This window comes from Pteropus medius, unplaced genomic scaffold (assembly GCF_902729225.1).
Source record: "Pteropus medius unplaced genomic scaffold, Ma_sr-lr_union100, whole genome shotgun sequence".
NCBI classification, from domain to species: Eukaryota; Metazoa; Chordata; class Mammalia; order Chiroptera; family Pteropodidae; genus Pteropus; species Pteropus medius.
In genome coordinates this window covers 5,739,889-5,762,494 of record NW_024340701.1, presented here as the reverse complement: position 1 = coordinate 5,762,494, position 22,606 = coordinate 5,739,889, and the positions used below count along the sequence as shown (strand labels likewise).

At 31.4% G+C, this 22,606-nt stretch overlaps 1 protein-coding gene and 1 pseudogene across 3 annotated transcripts in view; one reads left to right on the top strand and one right to left on the bottom strand.

Annotated features, from left to right (window-relative positions):
- The window catches only part of CUNH1orf185 (chromosome unknown C1orf185 homolog), a 115,973-nt gene that overhangs the window by 57,508 nt on the left and 35,859 nt on the right, over positions 1-22,606 (bottom strand). The window contains exon 1 of one of the 3 annotated variants that reach the window (XM_039885792.1): positions 4,706-4,760. The exons of 1 other annotated variant lie outside the window; for it this stretch is intronic. The gene's annotated coding sequence lies outside the window, so the exon portion shown is untranslated. Of the gene's footprint in view, positions 1-4,705; positions 4,761-17,767; positions 19,040-22,606 lie in introns of those variants that run through there. One more of the 3 variants, XR_005657990.1, reaches the window with a different exon arrangement.
- On the top strand, positions 8,689-9,017 carry LOC120618663 (cytochrome c-like; annotated as a pseudogene).

Here is a 22,606-nt window from a genome sequence, read left to right as displayed (position 1 = left end):
CGTAAAAAAGAAGAGAATTTTATCCTAAGCAGCAATGTGGATGAACCTAGAAGAACTTATGCTAAGTGAAATAAGCCAATCATAGAATATATGACAAATATTGCATGATTCTACTTATACAAGGTATCTCAAATAGTCAAACTCATAGAAACAAAAGAGTATAATGGTGGTTGCCAGGGTTGGGGGGGGCGGGTGAAATGGGGAGTTGCTGTTCCACAGATGTTGTTTCAGTTACATAAGATTAATAATTCTAGAGATCTATTGTACAACATGTGCCTATTAACATCCTATTATACTTAAAAATTTGTTAAGAGGGTTGATACCATGTTATGTGTTCTTATCATTATATATACACACATACATATATACACACACACATATACATTATATATACACACATATATGTATGTGTGTGTATATATATGTACTTTTGATTTTTAAGGACTCATAGTTTTAAACTATAGTACTTAATAAAAGAAAATAATGATTAAAAGAATATTAATACTTAAGAGGGTTACCATTAAGGAAATTTGCTTTATATTTATGTTCCATTCTTGTTTATAGCTATCTAGAATGTTATAATAATATACCAAGCAGTCCTATACTTTCATATTATTGTATTATTTCAAGAATTTCGTCTTGTCTCAAAGTGCAATATTTTTCAAAATGCAACAATATTAATGTAGCACATTTAAAATTTGCTTGTGAAAAATTACACAATTTTAATTTGGCATACCTATAAGACTTTAAGTAAACAGATTTTTAAATTTTATTTTAATCTCTGGATTAAAGTCTCTGATATTTTTCTAAGTTTCTAAGAAGGAAGATTGTTTTGTGAAGAATTTGGGCTTTGAAGACTTAAGTTAAAATTCGGACTACTAACTAGCTGTGTGACCTTGGTGAGTTATAGAACTAATGAGAGCCTCAATTTTCTCATCTTCAAAGTAAAACTAATAGTACCAACTCAAAAGATTGTTGAAAGGATTGTAGTATCAGATAATATATCTGAATGTCTAGCTTATAGTAGAGTCTACAATAAATTCTATTCCTATTCCTCCTTTTTCTTTGTGTCATATGGTAATGAAAAGTTTTATTTAGTTAGTTACTTATTTATAATTAAATTTATTGGAGTGAGATTGGTTAATAAAAACATAGGTTTCAAGTGTACAATTCAATAATATGCCATCTGTATATTGCATCGTGCATTTACCACCCAAAGTCATATCTTCCATCATCATATATTTGACCCCCTTTACCCTTATCTACCTCCCCCATCACTTTCCCTTTGGGAACCACTAAACTGTTGTCTGTGTCTGTGAGTTTTTGTTTGTCTTGAAATAAGTCAGAAAAAGTTGAGAACCATATGATTTCACTCATATGTGAAATATAAAACTGAAAGCAACAAACAAACAAGACAAACAAAAAGTTTTAAATGGAATTGTAAATTCTAAATTCCGAACCTTTACAATAAAGTGTTACAGAAAAACACTTTCAGTAATCTTTTTGCAAAATCACATTAATTACACCAATGATTTTTCCATATACTCTCTGCAGAAGTCATTAAAATATTGTATGATTAATACTTTTCTAATTAAAATATCATATTTACTATAATTTTTTATCATAGTCTATAAATATTTAAATTCTTCATATTAAAATAATATATACTTTTTGATTTGATATTGTCAGAACTTAATGTGTTTTGGTATGGGTCCTTTAATATTTGACAATTACCAGTATGTTTCCTTCTATCTCAGAAATGTTAGATTCAAAAAGTGGCTCATAGCCATTGAGTGATTAAAGTTAAATTTCTTACTCATTTTTTCCTTTTTTAAAAAAACTGCTCTGTATCAATCCCCGTCTTTGAACAGATCCTGAAGTTAAATCAGTATAAAATTACAGTAGCATATGCACACATTTACATTTATATAGGTAAACATACATACATGTACACTCTAGATACTAAAATATATCAGACTAAAATATAATGTTTAGTGTATTCAGAACTACCTGGTCAGTTTAAAATTTTATATAAGCAGTTAATACAGAAATACTTTAGAAAGAAAAAAACCACGTTGGAGAAGGTTCAAGAATTTACTTATATAGTTGAAGCCCTTTGAAAGGGATTGAGGAAGATTACTTGCCAATATTTTATTTTATTTACTTAAACTTTATTTTAAAACTTCCATTTGCTTTTCTTTTGCAACAAATAACTTCATTTTCCGTGTTTCCATGTAAATGTTTGCACAGCTCGTCTATTTGTTAAAATATCCACAAGATGGTGCCATGGTTAACATGTTAAAATGGGGATTTGAGAACTAGAAGAGAGAAAGTGTTTGACACACCATTATATATAATAAAATTACCATCAAATTTTCATTCATTTACTATAAAAATACTCATATATTTCAAATATTCAAATTATTACATTTTAGTATCAGTTTTTTTCTTTGTAAACATTTTTTCAAAGAAAATATTAAATAATGAAATGATATTCACAGTTGCAAATAGAGACATACGTTATAAATTAATCTTTTTAATAATCTCTTGCTCCCTCTTTAATAATATCCAAATGTCATCCCATTAACTAACATAAGTTAAATTTATATACAGGCCAGGTCTTTGCTATAGACTGAATTGTGTCATTCTTCCCTCCAAATTCATATGTTGAAGACTCAATCCTCAATATAATGGTTTTTTGGTGATGGGCTATGGAGGGTAATTACGTTTAGATGAGATCATGAGGATGGGCCCTCACAATGGGATTAGTGTCCTTGTAAGAAGAGTCTCTTCCTCTCCTCTCCTCTCCCCTTTTTTCCTCCTCCCCTCTCCTTCTAACCTCTCCTCTCCACAGTGTGAGGACACAGCCAGAAGGGAGCTTTCTGCAAGCCAGGAAGAGTTCTCACCCGAAACTGATTGTACTAACATCCTGATTTTGGACTTCCAGCATCTACAACTGTGAGAATATAAATGTCTGTTGTTTAAGTTATCCAGTCTAAGGTACTTTGTTAAGGTAGCCTGAGCAGACTAAGATAGTCCAAAATTACAGAAAACAATTATTAAAAAATAAAGCTTATTTACATAGTAGATGGAAATAATAATTTTTTATAGTTAACCATATATATTTGTTAATATTGCAATTCACCATAGCTGTAGTAATAACAGTTATATTGATGAAATATGTAATATAATCATTTTAACTCATTTCTCTTTTAGAAAAAAAGTGCAGCTCGCTGCTGGTGTTAATTTAATTTTATATAAATACGCTCTTTGAGGCTGACGCAAATCTGACTGGTTTTCAATGTGAAAATAAAGTATAAAAACTGTTCTGGGAGGTATTTCCTAACAGAACTTGTCTCTAATCCTAATGTAACAGAAATATATGCATAAATCAGATTCAGCAAATGAATCTGGCTAACAACTGTTCAAGAACTATGTTAACCGTGCACAGGAATGCCACTTTTTCTAGGACATGTTCAGTTATTGAGAATTACTATGTTTTATAAATGTAAATACCACTACTAAAAATAGAATGCTATAAATAGAATGATGTTATTTGTTTCCAAAGACTATCAATATATTAGAGTGATGCAAAAATAATAAAAGCAAGATATTTTGTGGCAAATTTGGGGGTAAAGTTAGGACTGTATGTAATCTGCGGGATATCTTGGGGTAGAAGCTGCAGCAGCAAATGTCTCAGGCTAGTGTTCTGGGGGCAAATGGGAAATGGGTTAAGGGAGTGGTTGAAGGAAGAATTTGGAGAACTTGATGAGTGTGTGGGGAGAATTTCAAAGTAGCCAAAGGGGTACAGCAGGAATACATTGAAATTTAAGAAGGCAGCTGAAAAGGGGAATGGATAAAAGTGAAGTGAAAAACCTGACTGGAAAAGAGGAAGTGTAAAATGTCTCTGACTGGATTTCCTACAAGCACCTAATAGTCATTATTTTTAAAATCTATCACTAAACTTATTTATTCATATTTTTCTGTCATGGTGTATGATTATTAGTTAGCTCTGCTTGAAACTTGAAGTCTTCTTTAATTCCCTAGTTCTTTATTTGACATGACTTACCCATCACAAGATTTTGCCAATTTTTCCTCTGTCTGATAAATCTAATGTTTGTACCTCATTTCTGAATTACTTACCCACCCAAAAAAACTTACAAAACAACCTGAATTATTTATTTAAAAAACTTAAAACTTTCCCAGATTTCAATCTAGTAGCCCATTTCCAACATAATCTATTGCTTAAAAATTACCTTTCATAAATTCTGTTTTGGTGATGTAACTATTTGTAAATCTTGTTTCCTTTTTGACTTATTCTGAACTTTGCAACCCTTCAATTACTGCTGCTTTTCTCCTTTCAATAGTCATTTTCTCATTACTCATCTTCAAATAATTTTTATTTAATGCATTTTTATTTAATCATTTTTTTTACCAGTGGTAAAAAAAACCATTTCATGGCTATGAGTAATTAATATCTTTTTTAAAAATTTATTTTGAAATGAATTCAAACCTAAAGAAAAGAGCAGCAAGAGCAGTACAAATCTTCACTCGAATTCACTAATTTTTAATGTTTTTCTATTTTATCTTCTTTCATTCTCCCTACACACATACATGTATGCATTTTTTTTTTCAGTTTTTTTATTGTAGTACAATACACTTGACATAAAATTTACCCATTTTGGGATGTGGTTCCATAGTGTACCTTTAGCACGTCTACTTTACACGCAGAAGGTCCTGGGTTCACACCCCAGTGAAACCATGGTCCATGGTCTATGGCATGCCATCCTGAACAAGTCCTATGTCAGATCTCGGAAGTTAAGCAGGGTCAGGCCTGGTTAGTACTTAGATGGGAGACCAGCTAGGAAGACCAGGTGTTGTAAGCATAAATAATAATAATAAATAGTAAAAAAAATAAAATAAAGTTTACCCATATTAAGCATTTTTGAGTATATAGTCAGTGGTATTAAATACATTTATAATGCTGTGCGACCATCACATGCTATAGAGATAGAGCTATGGAGATGGAGAGCTATCCATCTTATAAAACTGAAACTCTGTACCCATTAAACAATAATTCCACATCTTTCCCTCCTCCCAGCACTTGGATAACAACCATTCTACTTTCTGTCTCTATAATTTTGACTACTCTAAGTATCTCAATTAAGTATAATCATATAATATTTTTCTTTTTCTGATTGACATATTAACTAGCATCATGTACTCAAGGGTCATCCATGTTGTAGCATATTTCAAAAATGTTTTAAGCTTCTTAACCACTCCAAGTATATGAAGAGAGAAATGAAGATTGAGAAAACTATCCAAAATATCTACCATAGCCCATTACTTTAACATGGCTAATTTCAATAATGTTTCTTTATGTTATTAAGCTAAGTTCCATTTATTCATTTTGTGTTTTTAAAGTACACTGTTGGATTCAGTTAGCTAATATTTAGGATTTTTATATGTATTTTCATAAGTGAAGTTGTCTTATAGATTTCTTGCACTATCCTTATTTGGATACTTTGTCAAGGTTACTCCTGCCTTATAAAAAATATTAGTGCTTCTTCTTTTTCTATGTTCTATTCTCTGAAAATTTTGTAGAACTCTACTGTTTGACACTAGCATTTGTAAAGGGTCAATAAGGAAGGGAAGAGGGAATTGATTCCCAATTCATCTTCTTTATATGTTATTTGTTTCTAAAAGTTTTCTACTGTATGTTGTGCTATTTTTTTTAACTTAAATGATCTTTCTAGGAATTTATTTATCTAAGTTTTCAAATATTATGGCTTTTCATCATTTCTTACATGAGTTTAAAATTTTGACTATATCTGATTGTTTTCTGATTTTAATTCTATATTTTCTTAATTGTGACAAATGTATCGTACTAACAATGTAAGCTATTAATAATAGGGGAAGCTGGGTGTGGGATATATCTCTTTGTATCATCTTTGTAATGATTCTGTATATCCAAAACTGTAACAAAATAACAGTTTATTTAATAATTTTTTTAAAGCTAGTAGTAGAGCTTTTTTTTATGTTTGGTTTTTAAATCACTGTCTTTAGATAAACATTGATAGTTTCCCAATGAGAAAAACAAGAAGCAAAGGATAAATAAGGTAATCAAGATCTTAAAAGATCTCAATAAACTGAAATAATAGACTGAACTCCAATATCATCAGGTTAAATTATTGTGAATTGATGTCTAAAAATCAACTGTATGAGTGAATTATGTTTGTTATATGCAGTATATGTGAAAAAATCTTAAGAGGTTTTATTTTATGATAAACTTGATGTGAATCTGTAAGTTTTTGCTGTCTAAAAAAGTCAATATTCATCTAAAGTCAATAATAATAGTATTTAGAATGAAAAGTAATATTTGTACTCACTTGTGGTCAAGATAGCCCTGAAATATGGAGTTTGGTTTGGAAAGGTGCACTTTAAAAGATACAGGATGGTTTGGAACATGTAGAGAAAAAGTAGAAATGTGAGAAAACTCCATGTATACATGAAGAAATTTTGAAGGAAATGGAATGTTGTCTTGGGTGAGGGGAAATTAAAACATAATCAATTTCTTCACATAGTTGAAGAGCAGCAGTGTAAAAGCAAATGAGATTAATTTTGGGTGACTTAGGAGATAAGATAGGAATAGAGTAAAAACTTGAAAGAGGTAGATTTCAGAAGAGTATTTAATTTCTGAAAATTGTCCACCTCAGTATACATTCCCTGTCGCTAAAGATGTTCAAGTAAAATCTCCATGATCATTCGTTGAAGATCTTCATGAGAGATTCAAGTGTTTATGGGGAATTTTAGTAGAATGTCATTAATGCCTTTAGCCTTTATAGTCTTTAACATTTCATTTAATTAAAATTTCAAAATTTATTATTATTTCCTGTGTCAAAAACCACTCTACATACTAAATAAAACAAAGCAGAAGATAAGATTATTATAAGGTTTTGACCTGCAAGCTGGAAAACTAATGGTTATGGGAGTAATGAATTCCGAGTTGCTCACAGACTGAGGGATTTGTATAGGATAAATACAGAAGTTATTTGGCTTTTTCAAATGATTGGTTAGCTAGTGGTTTTCTTTCTTATTTGGATCAGGGTAGCTAATTTAGGGGAACAAAGAAGTCTAGAGATGAACAGACTTGGCATTTGGTGATTGACTGATGTCTTCTAAGAGTTGTAAATTCTTGTAAGGTTAGGTTAAGTTTCCTTTATGTGCCTGTGTTGACTGTCTCCATTTTGTCTTTAACCAAAGTGACTCAGTTTTAGTTTGGTTCAACACATGATACTAGTTAATATTCTGAAGACTTAATATTAGGCATTGAGGAAGCAGCATAGCATATAGTAAATACAATCATAATCTTTAGAGTAATGATCTACGTTCAGGTCTGGTTCTGTCACTTACTAGCTTTGTGACCTTAAGCAAATTACTGAATTTCAATATGTTGAAAATCAATGTGTTTTTTTCACTTGTAAAATGAGAATAGTACCTACCTCATGAGATTATAATAAGGATTTAATGACTTTATATTTGTAAAGAGCTTAGACAGTAACTGATACTTTGTAAGCACTGTAAAAGTGTTAAAAATATTGGGGATTTTTAGTAAAAATTTTAAGAGACTCTAAGGTTAAAATTGCAGTCTGTATTATGTATGGTGCATTTAATGTTAAAATATATAGTTTTTCTACTAATTTAGACTTTTTGATGCTTTTTTTGTTATATTTTTAAATGAGGGAAACTTTTCATGCAACAATTTTAAAATAATAGATCTAATAAGATCAGTAAATTTCTGATCCTCTGCTATGTAGATGCTTACACATTAAAATCTTAATTCCTTTATGTTATTTTCCCCCACATTTACTCTACATCAAGTTTAAATTCCAAAGTGTTTCTCCCCTAACTTATTTTAAGGCCTGTCTTTCATCACTTTCTTTTCGCTCACCCCAAATGCAACAACACCCTTGCTTAATCAACTTAACTTATGCATCTGGAATTGCAACATAAAGGTCCCAAAACAGCACTTGAGAAACTATGATTTATACTTAATGTGTTACAGGTGGCTTCTTAGGAGAAATGCTTATTTCTTATGTCATTAAAATGATAAATTTCTAAATCCTCAAATTGCATTTCTGTTAAAAGTTTACTGTAGTTCATTTTCTTCCAAATTTGGTTTAGCATACACATTCCCAAATAATACTTTTGACCTTATGTTTACAAGAGTAAAATTACCATTAAAATCCTAGAAGTAGATGAATATTAACAAATTTCCTGCTATTAAAACATCATAAGTTATTTAGACTAAACTGTACCAGATTTTATAACATGTTCTAGAGATGGTCCGGTAAAAAAAATTACATCAGATCACTATCAAAACCAATAGGAATATAATGGATGAGGCAATCTCAAATATAAGTTACACTGAAATAAGCAACTACTATAGATTTTAACATGTCATCTGTTACATTGAATTTTGAGAGATTGACTACCAGCCAATTTATATCTTTTAAAAATTTTATCTTCAATTTCTAATTTTAAGAAAAGACATAATGAAATAAATACAATAATCACATCTTGAAAACACATTTGACTGTACCTTTGCTAAATTAATGTGTTACAATTTAAAAGTTACTTTAAAATGAATTTAGGGAGAGTCTCTGTATCACATGACAGAAGAGCAATTTAAAAATGGGGGACAACACTGAGAAGGGCAAGAAGATTTTTATTCAGAAGTGTTCTCAGCGCCATACTGAAAAGAGGCAAGCACAAGACTGGGCCAAATCTCCATGGTCTATTTAGGTGAAAGATGGGTCAGGCCCTTGAATTTTCTTACATAGATGCTGACAAGAACAAAGACATCACCTGGGGAGAGGAGACACGATGAAATATTTGGAGAATCCTAAGAAGTAATCCCTGGAACAAAAATGATCTTTGCTGGCATTAAGAAGATTAAAGAAAGGGCAGACTTGATAGTTTATCTCAAAAGAACATACAATGGAATATATAGATGATATATTTTTGAATTGTACACTTGAAAACTATATAATTTGAAACCTATATAATTTTATTAACCAATGTCACCCTAATAAATTTAATTTTTAAAAAAGCTACTTAGGAGTAATAGCTGGCCACTACCTTATTTACTACAAAACAGAAATGTCTCATGATTTTTTTTAATGTGTACCATATTTAAATTGATCTCATATACCAGAATTCAAGACACGAATGGCTGATAGAATATTTCTATTGGGCAGTCCTTATTTAAATAAGATTGGCTTGTGGTTAAAAGAATATGATCAGCTTTTTGAATTTTGATGGTAATTTTGGGTCAGCAAGTGCTATCATTGTTGCCCCTCCTAAAGATATAACTGGACATGATTAGTAATGTTCATCTTTTCACAGAAATGGTGAATGCCATCTCAAAACCTGTAGGAGACTGGGTTTGTATTTAGATTTATATAACTGGTTATATTTATATGTTCAAATACTGAGGAAATTCTTTCACTGTCTCATAGAACAGAAAGACTCACTTGTTTCATGTTGTGTTCATTAGCCTGTTAAAATGCAAGGACTAAAGATAAGGTAGTAATGTCCCCTTGACGTTTTTGATAATAAAAACTATGACAATTTAATTAAAATACCCTATATCTAAACTGTTGCCTTTGACTTAATGAAAGGCATTTTATTGTGGTTTATAATATCAAATAAAGAATATTTAACACTTCTCATATTTATAGATGATCTGTATGGTCAGATGCTTTTAAAATTCACCATGACAAGATATAGTAGCAAACTTTGCTTGTGAATTCTTTATTAAATCAGACTCAGTTATGATTCAGGATTACCTTTTAAACAGTTATTCAAAAACACAACTGTAGAAATACTGTATACATATGGTTGGTAATGGCGCTTTTGCTAACTCACTAGAAGGATTAAAGTAGAGAATATACCTTTATAATTATATAGAGAATGGACCTATATAAAGTAGAGAATAGACCTATATAATCAGCATGAAATTGTAAATTATGTGATCATAAGGCTAAGATAATTAAAAACCAAATCATAGATCATGAAAATATTAAAAAATTAAAATAAAAAAAAATGAATTTAGGGACCAAGCATATTGTTTCCAGTAAGCTTTTTTGTGATACCAAAAATATCTTTTGTTGATTTTTAAAAATAAAGACTGTATTATACTGCAGTAATATGGCTAGGCTGCATATTAAGTACTTGCACAGATTGTCAATCAAATGCCCATCATTTTAGAACAAAATAATTAATTCTGTATAATTTTGTATGTGATATTTTAGCAAAATACTGTTTTGTTAATTATTAAATGAAGATGATTGTTTTCAAAGTTTTAAATATAAGTAAACTATCTTGTATGCTCTGTATACAGTCAGTTCTATACCTTCTAATGTTTAATGTCTTTGTATTCCTGATGAGTAATCATATAAACAAGCTATACTAGCCCGATTTGCCTATTTTTATTTCTCTCATGGTTGCTCTTTTTTTTTATTTTAATTTTTATTATGGTGACATTGTTTAACATTATCCAGTAAGTTTCAGGTGTACAATTTAACAATAAGGCATATATATATATACACACACACATATATATATATGTATATGTATATGTATATGTATATTGCATTGTGTTCTCATGTTCTCATGGTTACTCTTAAGGAAAGATTGTAGATCTACTGATTGTTGGGCCTGCCTTGAGCAAAATCATCTATCCTTTAAGTCACTTAGCTGCTAAAAGTATTTCTGGGAATATGAACAATATTCTATATTTGAATGTTTCCCCAAAGGAAGTAAATTTAGTGCCATCTTTGTAGTGTTCAAGTTAGGAATTATGGAGTTGTGTCTTTTGTGTGCCTGTGGACCATAGAAAAACCCAAAATTCTACTATTAAACATGTAGAAGAAACTAAGTGCTGTAGCCTACCAGAGTTTTCTCTAATTGTTCTCTTGTTCAGTTACTTACAAAAAACTTTTATTGTGCCTAATTTATGTCAGACTCTATGCTATGTATTAATAATATTTAAGAACAAAACAAAACAAACAAAAATGGTCGTTCTCAAGACTGAAATTTAGTGAGACAAGTAACAAAAAGTTATAATACAGTTTCAAAATGCTATGATAGGGTGTGAAAAGAACATAGCAAAGAGGTTCCTAATAGTGCCTGAGATTGCATGGATGAGATACTGATTGAATTAAGGTATAACATTTTGCATAAATTACTAGGGAAAATTTGGGGTAGGATGAGAAGATGAAAAGGATATTCCAAGCAGGGAACAGCATGTGCTAAAGCAAAGAGTTTCAAGAGTGTATGGTATATTATAAAAAACACTAAAATATTTAGGTATAGCAAATAAACAGGAACCTGTTGGTAGAATGAAGAAATATTTCTGGAAAGGCAAGGTCCAGGTCACAAAGTATCTTCAGTGAAGTTCTATAATTTAAAATTTTGTTCTGCAAAGGACCTTCCTTTCCTTTGTGCTGCCTCCCTTGTGCTTGGGCATATGCTTGGTAAAATTTGTCTGGAAATTTTTAGAAAAATAATAAATAAAATAAAATTTTATTCTGAATCTGACACATTTTCAGACAGTTTAATGGTAGCCATTCTACTATTTTTTTTATTGAGCCATAATGTACAAAGAGCAAAATGGTCTACAACTTTATGAGTTTTTAATACATAAATACCTTTTTAACTATCTCCCAGATTAAGATATAGAAAATTTCCAGCACTCTGGGTTCTCTCATGCCCCTTCCCTATCTATAACTGCCCCTCATCTAAGAAAATACTATTTTAATTTCTATTACCATGGATTAGTTTTGCCTGTTCTTGTATTCTTTTTAGATTCTCTTCTTTCACTCAACATATTATTTGTGAGATTCACCCATGTGAGTGCATATAGTACTAGTTTTTTTCTTATTGCTGTGTAGTTTTTTGTATGATTTTATTGCAGTTTATCCATTCTACTATTCTCTAACATTTGCATTTTCCATTTTTTGCTACAATAAAGCAAAAGTACTTTAAACAGTCTTTACATATGTTGATATGTGGTTTGCATTCTTTGATAAATATTTGTGTTCAATTCTGTTGGGTGGATTCTCTTGGAGTGAAAATAATTGGATGTTTAGGTTTGGTAGGTACTGCCAAAAAGTTTTCTAAAGTAGTTATACCAATTTACATTCTCACCAGCAATGTATAAGAGTTCTAGTTGATCCACATCTTCATCAATACCTGATAGTCTTTTTCATTACTAGCTATTTTGGTGGATGTAAAGTGGTATTTCATTGTAACTTTAAATTTCCCTGATGATAACGATCTTTATTGGCCATTTGAGTATCTTCTTTAGAAGTACTTGTTCAATTCTTTTGTCAATTTTTAAATTAAAATTATTTTTTTCTTTTCTGTTATTTGTAGACATTCTTTGTAAACTCAGGATATCAGTCCTTTGTTAGATATATGTGTTCTAGATATCTTCTCTGGACTGTAGCTTTCTCTTTCACTGTCTTACTAGTGTTTTCGTTGAACTGAGCTTCTTAATGAGGTTCAATTTATTGATATTCATTTTAGAGTATGTGTTTCTTTGTGTCCTATTTAAATCTTTGCCTACAATAAGGTCATAAAGATATTCCTTTATGTTTTCCTGTATAAACTTAATTGTTTCAGCCTTCACATTTAGATTCCTGATTCATCACAGCTAATTCACATAGATAGTATGAATTTGGGGGTTAAGTTTCATTGTTTCTCAAACAAATATTCACTTCATCTGGCACCATTATTTAAAAAATCCTTCTGCCACTTAATGGCAATTATGATTTCATTGTAAATCAGGCAACTATATATGTGTGAATCTAATTTTGATCTCTATTCTGTACCAATATTGGTCAGTATGTCTATTGTCTTAGTTTGGACTGCTATAACAAACCACCATAGACTGGGTGGCTTAAACAACAAACATTTGTTTCCCATATTTCTGGAGGCAGAGAAGTCCAAGATCGAGACATCCGCAGGTCACATGTCCTGTGAGAGCCTGCTTCCTGATTTGCAGATGTTCTATATCCTCAAATGGTAGAGAGAAGAGAGAGAGGAAACAAACTCTCCTGTCTCTTCCTATGAGGGCACAAATCTCATTCATGAATGCTCCATTCTTAAGATCTAATTACCTCCCAAGGGCTCCACCTCCTAATACTATCGCATTGGTGGTTAGGATTTCAACATGTGAATTTTGGGGGACACAAATATGTATTTTTTTGCCAACACTACTGTATGTTAATTACTGTACCTAGGTAGTAAGTCTTCAAATCTTGTTCTTATTCAGGATTATCTTGGCCATCCTGAGTTTTTTGCATTTCCATAAAATTTTGGAATCAGCTTATCAATTACCACAAAATTCAAACATGGGAATTTGAAATGATTACACTTAACATATAGATAAAATTGTGGAGAATTGGTATTTTGATAATATTGTTTTTCCTTCATGAATGTGAATTATCTCTCTTTTTATGAAATTCTTTAATTTCTCCAAGCAGTGTTTTATAGTTTGTGGTGTAGAGAGGTCTTTCAAATCTTTTTCTTAAAATTAATTAATTAATTAATTTTTATGGTGACATCGGTTAACAAAATCCAACAAGTTTCAGCTGTACACTTTAACAGTAAGGCGTATATATATATTTCCACTGTGTGTTCACCTCCCATAGTTAGATTTCTTTCTGTCACCACATATTTGACCCCCTTTACCCCATCTGCCTCCCCTCTTTCCCCACCCTCTTCCAAATCTTTTGTTAGATTTTTTTTGCTAGGTGTCGACATTTTTTATGTTATTGTCAATGGTATAGCTTTATAACTTTTACTTATTTATAGCTAGCATATAGAAACACAATGAATTTTTATATATTAATCTTGTATCTAGATACTGTGCTAAATTCAGTTATTTTTGTAGATTTTTCTTGGGTTTTTCTATATACAACATATTATCTGCAAATGATGCAACTTTTACTTCCTTTCCAATCTTTATATATTAAAAGTATTTTTTCTCTTTGCACTAGCTGGGACCTTTAATATAATACTGATTAGATGATAGTGAACATTGATGTCCTCTTCTCAAATTTAACATAGGTGTAGGAAATTTAACATAGGTTTAGGTTTTATATAGTTAACTTTTACCAGATTTTTAAAGTTGCATTTTTAAAATTATTTTGCTGAAAGTTTTATAATGAATACATGTTGAACTTTATCAAATGCTTTTGCTGCACCTATTGAGATGATCATATTATTTTCCTTCTTATTTTGTTAATATGGTAAATTAAATTAATTGATTTTTCAAATGTTAAACCGTATGTGCTTCCTGGAATAAATCTAACTTGATCATGCTGTGTTACCCTTTTTATATATTACAGGGTTTGTTTTGCTCATACTTTGTTTAGGATTTTGGCATCTAGGTTCAAGGGAGATATTGGTCTATAATTTTTTTTCTTATAATATCTTTGTCAGGTTTTGTAACTAGGGTTGTGCTGGCTATATAAAACAATTTAGGAAGTGTTCACTTTTTCATTATAGTCTGAAAGAGATTGTTAATCTTGGTATATTTCTTTCCTTAAATGTTAGGAATAATTTACCAGTGAAGCCATATGTGCCTTGAGTTTTCTTTGTGGAAAGGATTTTAATTTTGAATATAATTTCTTTAACAGATATAAGACTATTCATATTTTACTTTTTTTTTCTTTTTTTTCTTTATATATTTGAAGCTATGTTATTAGGTACATACAAATTTCAGATTGTTGTATGTTCCTTTTGAGTTGATATGTTCCTTTTATCAAACGTCTCCATTTATATCTAGCAATACTTCTTGCCTTAAAGTTTACTTTTTCCCACATTAATATAGCCATGATAGTTTTCTTTTGATTAGGTTTATTTTAAGCCTTTATCTGTTCTTATCTTTACAGTATGTAAACAGTACATAATTGGATTTTGTTTTTAGTTATTCCGACAATATTTATCTTTTAATCAGATATATTTCTGATATATTTAGATTTAAATTTATCATCTTATTATTTGTTTCCTGTTTGTCTCATGTAATTTTTGTCTCCTTATTTTTCCTTTCCTGTAGTTATCATCATCTTCTCCTTTTGAACTAGCGAAGTTTTAGTTACATATTTTTTGGTATTATAGTAAAGGTCACTTTAGAGCAGAATTTCCTCAACGTCAGCACTATTGACATTTTGGAGCAGATAATTCTTTGTTATGGAGGCTGCCCTGTGCATTATAGGATGTTTACCAGCATCCCTGACCTGTACCCAGAAATACAAAAATTTTCAAGACATTGCCAAATGTTTTCTTGATTAGCCAAATCAACCCTTGTTGAGAATCACTGCTCTAGGTTAGTTCTATCCAATAGAAATATAATAAGCCATATATGTATTTTTAAAATTTTCTAGTAGTAACATTAAGAAAGCAAAAAAAGGTAAAATTACTTTAAATAATGTTTTTATTTGACCAAATGTATCTAAGATATTAACATGTCAACACTTAATCAATGTAAAAAATGGTTAATGAGATATTTTACTTTATTTTTATGTTATATCTTCCAAATCTGGTATGTTTTACTCTTACAATGCATCTCAATTTGAACTGGCCATATTAAGTACTTAATAGCCACATATAGCTAGTAGCTATGAAATTGGACAATACTTCAGAGATCTTACTATTTATCTTTAACTTATTGTGTTGATTAATAAATAAGTCAATAAACAGAGTCAAAATAAATCAATATGCCTACCACCATAGAAAAATTTTATAATAGTTCAGCTCTATTTATCCCTCATCCTCCCTTTGTGGCACTGTTGCCATATATTTTATTTCTACTTACATAATAAATCTCACAAGACAGTAATATTGTTATTGTTGCTTTTTAAAAAATCTATGTTCTCTTGTACTAGCCCACATATTTACCCTTTTGTCATTCTTCATTCCTTTCTGCTGATGTGTACTTCTTCTGGGGTCATTTTCCTTCAGCCTGAGGATCTTTTAGAAGATCCTCAGGCTGAAGGATCCTTTGTCTTGAGGGTCTACTGGCAACAAATTCATTTAGCTTGCTTTCTGTCTTTATTTCACCTCATTTTGAAAAATATTTTTGCAAAACAAAGGAAGGATCCTTTGTCTTGAGGGTCTATTGGCAACAAATTCATTTAGCTTGCTTTCTGTCTTTATTTCACCTCATTTTGAAAAATATTTTTGCAAAACAAAGGAAGGATCCTTTGTCTTGAGGGTCTATTGGCAACAAATTCATTTAGCTTGCTTTCTGTCTTTATTTCACCTCATTTTGAAAAATATTTTTGCTGAGCACAAAACTATAGGTTGGGAATTATTATTCTTGTTAGCAATCTAATTATGAATTCCATGATGTTTTTGGCTTCTGCTAAAAGTCAGTTGGAAATCTTATTCTTTTAAAAGGAATGCTTCCACTTTCTCTGGATGCTTCTAAGATTTTAGTTTTTTATTTTCTTTGATTTTCAGCAATTTTACTAAATTGTATTTGGGTGTGGTTATCTTGACATTTACCCTGAACCTCTTGAATCTGTGTATTGCTATCTTTTATCAATTTTGGAAAGTCTTTGACCATCATCTCTTCAAATATTGCTTCAGCCCCATTTTCTTTCTCTTCTCAATGCACTCCAATTATATGTATGTTAGACTACTTGATTGTGTACACATGCCTTTTATTAGTGTTCTGTTTTTCTCATTCTTTTTTCTTTCTGTGCTTTAGTTTGAATATTTTCATTGGACTTATCTTTGAGTTCTCTAGTCTTTCTAGTCTGCTTTTAAACCCATTTATTGATTTCATTATTTCAGTTATTGTATTTTTTATTTCTGGATTGTTCATTTTATTCTTTTTAAATAAATTTTAAGTTTTCCACCTTTTCACCATGTTTTAAAACTCACTTTTTTGATTAAAAAAAATATTTGTAATAGTGATTTTAAAGTCCTTGTCTCCTAATTATGACATTTGGATCATCTGTGGTTCTGGCTCTGTTTGTTTTTTATCTTGATTATTGTTGTCATTTTATTCTCTTTATATGTATTATATGTATTAATTATATCTACACATTGTTTAAAATAGGACCATAGAGAATACTAGTGATGTTATTTTACCCCAGAGATACTTAGCTCTTTTCTCTAAGTAAATGAAGTAAAGTGAAGATCACGTTAGTACAATCCAGAATTGAGCTATATTGGAGCTGAGTTGAAATTTTTGTGAGACTCATTCTATCTCTGATTTGTCCCTGTTCCTTAAGGGGAATGGCTCTTCTGAGCTTTTAATTGAAAGCTTGGTAACAAACTCTAGAAATGATCCCTGAAAGTATTACCCAGCCATAAGAAAAGATGAAATACTGCCATTTGTGACAACATAGATGGATATCGAGATTACCATGCTAAATGAAATAAGTCAGGCAGAAAAAGTTGAGAACCATACAATTTCAGTCATATGTGGGATGTAAAACTGAAAGCAACAAACAGACCCATGGACATAAACAACAGTGTAGTGATTACTAAAGGGAAAGGGGGAGGTAGATAAGGGGACCAAATATATGGTGAAGGAAGGTAATTTAACTTTGGGTGGTGAACATACAATGATGCAATATACATATGATATATTATTAAATTGTACACTTGAAACCTATATAATTTTATTAAGCAATGTCACTCTGATAAATTTATTTTTAAAAAGATAGTAATTTACCAGGACTTAACTGACAAAGAAATATTCTTGGATGATTTATTATGCTCCAAAAAAATACAGTTATGATGATCAATATACCACATAATTTGTGTGATACTTGTTCTCCCTTTTAAAAATCTTATGTGCCTTTTACTATTTCTGTATGCATGAATTGTTTCCATAAATGCAAATTCTGATTTTATTTGACTACATTTACATTACGTGACTACAGCCAAAAATACTAGCTAGTGAAGACCATAAGCATTTTTGAATAATATATATATTTTGAAACTATAACTATGAAACATTAAATCAATCAACCAATCACATCTGAGTCATCACATGATGATATTCAATTTGTAATATATCGGGTTGAGAATAGATTGAAAATTTATAGCATTCAGAATATTTAATCATTCTTGTTGAAGTAAAATATATTCAGTACTAAGACAATATCTACCTCTTATCAATGTAAATTTAAAATGAAAGATGCAAGTCTTTACATCTTAATGCTATAACATAGAGTATTTAAAAATGTAGAAAATCCAAAATTATAAGATTATGTCAAAAAGTGTTTATGTTGGTGCGTCATTTAAAAAAGGGAAAATTTTAAAAATAAATACTTGGTTAATTATTTTTAAAATTTATGATTTTTATAATTTATCAATTTTTTATAGTTGTTGCAGCAGAACATTGATATTTTCTTCCCACTATACTCTATTCACAAGTGGAATTATCAGTATGATTTAAAGTGAATTTTCCTGATTACTAATGAAGTTGAGCTGTTTTCATATATTTATGGGCATTGGATTTTCCTTTTTGTGAAATATATGTTCTTTTGCCTCTTTTCAACTGGGCTATCTACTTTTTAATAATTTGAAGAAGCTTTTTATATATTCTTCTAGAATGACTCTTTTGTAAGTTGTATGTGTTGCAACTTATTCTTTCCCTCTGTGGCTTTTAAAAAAAACTTTTCTGTGGATCTGTAATATATCATAATAAAAAAGGTTGAAAATATTCTAGACATGTTAAGATTGAGATACCTGTGGACTATCTAAGTGGAACTGTCAATGCCATAGTTACAGATTTGAGAGTGTATTTGACACTTTTTATGCATTGCCTCAGATTTTCCACCAGGCTTCCTGCCCTCGGCTGCTTGCTCAGCCCCAGCTACTGCCTCCATGACCAGGCTCCAGTGGATCCAGTTGGTTTCACACTGAATCTTGAAGTCTTTGACTTCTTCCACAAATTCCAGATGCAGATGAAGGATCATGCCACAGAGTATGAGATCTTCTTTATCTATAAAGTACAGGAGAGGCCAAGTGATTGGAAAGCATAACTCTGTAAGGGGCAAACTTTGACAGTGGGAGACCTGACACAGGGGTGGCCAGCCAATAAATTCCCTCTTCATTCTTCTCCAATAGACTTTTCTGAGGCATGGTGTTCCTATATAAGCTGTCTGGAGATGTCCTGTTTTGGGTAAGTTTCTGTAACTTTGGTAAGTAATGCTATTTGATAAGTGATGCCATTTGTCTCTGTTTATATCAAGTACTACAAAAAAGCCCAGATTGCAGGTCGTTTTCTCTTACCACAGACCATAATCTCCATTAGATTGCATATGTTTCATTACCTGACTCCTTTCCAACCTGCCTCTGCCACCCACTACCATAATAATACCTTAGATCTTGTCTTAACTATAACTAAACCTTCCTGTAATCTCAATTTCAAGCATCCTGCTCTCCAACTATCATCTGCCTTTCTACTCACTCCCACTAAGATCCTGTGATCATTCTCAAAGCCCCCTGAGACTTTTAACTTACTGCTCCTTCATCCCACTTATGACCTCACACCATTTTTGCCTAATTTAAACTCCAAGGCCAGTGATTATAATTATTCCCTTCCATTCATCTTCAACTCACTTACTTCTCTCACTTTGTCATATTCCTATGGGAAAAATGGTTAAATTCAACCCTCTTTCTACCCTTTTGATTACACCCATACAGCTAAATGAGACCGGAAAAAAACGCACTACTCATACCTTCTGTTTCCTCAGGTCTCTAAGTTTTCCTCCCCTTTCACACTTTCAGCTAATAATTTTACTTCCTATTTTACTGCAAAAGTTGAGGCAATCAGAAGAGAACTTCCACAACTCCCACCACACTCTCCTGTTTTCTTCTGACCACTCCTTCTCAGTTTCCTTTGCTGGTTCCTCTTCATTTCCCTGACTTCTAAATATTGGGAGATTCCATGGCTCAAATCCTCTCTTTTTACTTCCTCTCTTTTTCTATCTAACCTTATACTCTCAGGCATCTCATCCAATTTAATGGTTTAATATCATCTGTGTGGTGACAACCTACAAATTCATATCTCCAGCCAAGTCTTTTCCCTGGAACTCCAGACTTATGTACCAACTGCTTACTTATCATCCCCACTTGGATATATAATAAGCATCTCATATTTTACATCCTACCTCCAAACTTGCTTCTTCTACAGTCTTTCCAATCTCAGTCCTATTTGCTCAAACCTAAAAGCATTGGAGGCAAATCCTACTGATTCTTAAAAAAAAAAAATTCAGAATCTGATTATCACTACCTTTACTGCTACCATCTTGGTCCAAGTTATCTTAATCTCCTGCCCATATTATTGCAATGGCATCCTAACTGGTCTATATCTACTCTTGTCCACCTTCTCAACATAGCAGCCACAGTCATAGTATTAAAATAGAAGTCAGATCATATTATTTTCCTGCCCAAAACTCCAATGGCTTCTTTTCATCTCACTCAGGGTAAAAATAGGAGCCCTAACAATACTCTCTAAGGTCATATATTATCTTCCTCAGTATCCCCCAGTACCTATGATATCATTTCTTCCTATTTTCCCCTCACTTACTCTACTAATCCTAACATACTCGTTTCATTGCTGTTCTTGAATACTCCCCAAGATAAGCATTCTCCTGCCTGAGGCCCTTTGCACTTATTTTTCTCTCTGCCTGAATACTCAATTCAGATATCGATAGGGCTCATATTTTATAGATGTTGTCTCCAATTTCACATAATTGAGGCCTTCCATGAACACCCTATTTAAAACTACAACTCCCTTAACACTCTTTTTCCCTTTGCTATTTTATTTTCCTCATAGCATTTACCATCTTCTATCATACCATGTATTTTATTTGTATGGTTTTTAGTTTTCTCTTGGTTCTCCCTCCTAGAACGTATGATCCATGAGGATAGAATTTTTGCCTGATTTGTTCTTTACTGTATTTCTAGAGTCTAGAAAAGTGCTGAAGAAATGATAGGCACTAAGAACATATTTGTTGACATCACTAGGATGCCAGACTTTTTACTAAGATGCTGGTCATATTATTGTGAACAGGCATCATCCCTGCTTTCATGGAACTTATAGCCTAATTTAAGAAACCAACTTTAAACATAAAAGTATCCAAATAAATAGTCAACTACGGTTATAGTAAGTACCACTAAACAAAAGTACAGATTAATATAAGGGCAGTAAGCAAAAGGCTCTAAGGAGTTAGGAAAGATTTTTCTTAAAAGTTATATTTAAGTTGATACCTGACCAGTGAGAAGGACTAACATATTCAAAAGCCCCAGGGTAAGAAAGAGCTTGCCGTTTTCACAGAACTACAAAATCCTTAATGTTATTGGAATATAGTGATTGAGAGTATTTTCAATTTGTGTTTCTCTGAAAGCAGAGTCATAGACGTGGTCTTGGATGCAGGTAGTTTATTTAGGAGGCAGTTAGTTTATTTAGGAGGTTATCCCAGGAACCAAAAGGGAGAGAGTAAGTAGAGTGAAATAGGGAAAGAGGAAAACAAATATAATAAGGATTGCGTTATTGAGTATTTTGTAATCCACTTTAAAGAGGCTGGAGCATTTATTTACAAACCCCACATTCTATCAACTGAGAGTTGCCTCAGATAGGGGTTAAATTCTCCTCCACTCATCTGGGCTATGCTTGCCAAATGGGCTGAGCAAGCTCCCATTCTGTCTGGAGAAGGCCTTAGGGCAGAATGCAGACTTATTTGAGTAAGAGACTGGAAATGTGAAGTGAATTGGAATGACCTAATACAGATATGGCTAGAATCAGAGATGAGCTGTGCATATGTGATATGGGTGGTACCAGAAACATCTGTTACAGAGGGAGAGAGTACTACTATTATAATATTATTATTTTTCATTTGGAATAAAGTTGCCACAGAACATGAATAGCTAAATCTAAAATCATTATATTTCAATGCTTAAGCTTTTTCCTTCTCAAAATCAAATTCAGTTTTTAGTTTTAGGTGTACAATATAATGATTCAACATTTATGTGTATCGTAAAATGAATGTCACAATAAATCTAGTTAACATTTATCACCACACATAATTAGAAAATTTTTTCTTGTGATGAGAACTTTTAAGATCTACTCTCAGCAATTTTCAAATGTAAAATATATGATGTTATTAACTACAGTTACCATGCTGTACATTACATCCCCAGGACTTATTTTATAACTGGAATTTTATACATTTTGACCACCTTCACCCTTTTTGCCCACCCCACAACCCCTGCCTCTGGCAACCACCAATATGTTTTTGTATCTATGAGTTCAGGTTTTATTTCTTTAGATTCCATGTATAAGTGAGATCACCTGGCATTTGTCTTTCTCTGTCTGCCTGACTTATTTCAGTTGACATAATGCCCTCAAGTTCCATCCAGGTTGTCACAAATGGAAAGATTTCCTTCTTTTTATGGCTGAATAATATTCCATTGTGTATATATACCACATTTTCTCTCTCCAGTCATCCCAAGGTACACTAGAGTTCTTTTCATATTGTAGCAATGCTGAATAATGCAATGAACA